The sequence below is a fragment of the Otolemur garnettii genome, unplaced genomic scaffold (genome assembly GCF_000181295.1).
Source record: "Otolemur garnettii isolate 467f Iridium unplaced genomic scaffold, OtoGar3 scaffold00277, whole genome shotgun sequence".
In the NCBI taxonomy this organism is placed as follows: domain Eukaryota; kingdom Metazoa; phylum Chordata; class Mammalia; order Primates; family Galagidae; genus Otolemur; species Otolemur garnettii.
The window spans coordinates 983,131-984,220 of record NW_003852672.1 but is presented as its reverse complement, the minus strand read 5'-3'; positions in this window follow the sequence as shown (position 1 = coordinate 984,220).

Sequence of the window (1,090 nt, the reverse complement as noted above, 5' to 3'; positions counted from 1 at the left end):
CATCACCTCAAAGATGATTTCTTTGTGTTGAGAATATTCACAACTCTCTCTTCTAATGTTTTTAAAAATATACAATAAGTAAATGTTAACCCCACTTTCCTATAGTGCTATAGAATTCCAGAATTCATTCTTCCTGTCTAGCTGTAATTTTTGTATCTGTTAACCAACCTCTTTCCATCTTTTCCTCTCTCCTACCCTTCCCAGCCTATAATAATCCCAGCTAACTCTCTAAATCCGTGCTGAAGTTTATTTAGATCCCACATATGAGTGAGATCATGAAGTATTTATCTTTCTCTGCCTGACCTTTTTTTTTTTTTTTTTTTTTGGAGACAGTGCCTCAAGCTGTCCCCCTGGGCAGAGTGCCGTGGCATTACAGCTCACAGCAACCTCCAACTTCCTGGGACCCTACTGATTTGCCCTAAATCAAATGAATGGAAATAACCAGTCAGAAACAAAAAATTTGCATTTTTAGTCAAAAATATAGACTTTATCTTTATAAATATAATTATTCAAGCTGAGAGAACAGCAATATTATACTCAATATTATATTTTGTATTAGTTCACTCAGGATAAGAAGGGAAAGACTCATGCCAGTATCTTGGGAGTTCTCATGAACCCAGGCCTACTCTCATTACCTTCACCTTCCTTAGATGTCATAATTCTCCTGAATTTTGAAATTATTCCATTTTTTTCTTTAAGTTTTACCTTATATGTTAGTGCCATGGCTTCACTGCTCACAGCAACCTCAAACTCTTGGGCTTAAGCAATTCTCTTGCCTCAGCCTCCCAAGTAGCTGGGACTATAGGCACCCACCACAACATCCAGCTATTTTGTTGTTGTTGGTATAGTTGTCATTGTTGTTTAGCAGGCCCAGGCTGGGTTTGAACCCACCAGCCCTGTTGTACATGGCCAGCATCCTAGCCACTGAGATATGGGCACTGAGCCACTAATATATTACTTTTTGATTTAGTTTAGTTTTTCTTTTATTTTTGACTTATAATAAGTCAAAATAATTTTATGGTTTTTTGTTTATGAAATACAAAGTCATGGGCAGCACCTATGGCTCAGTGGGTAGGGCACCGGCCCCATA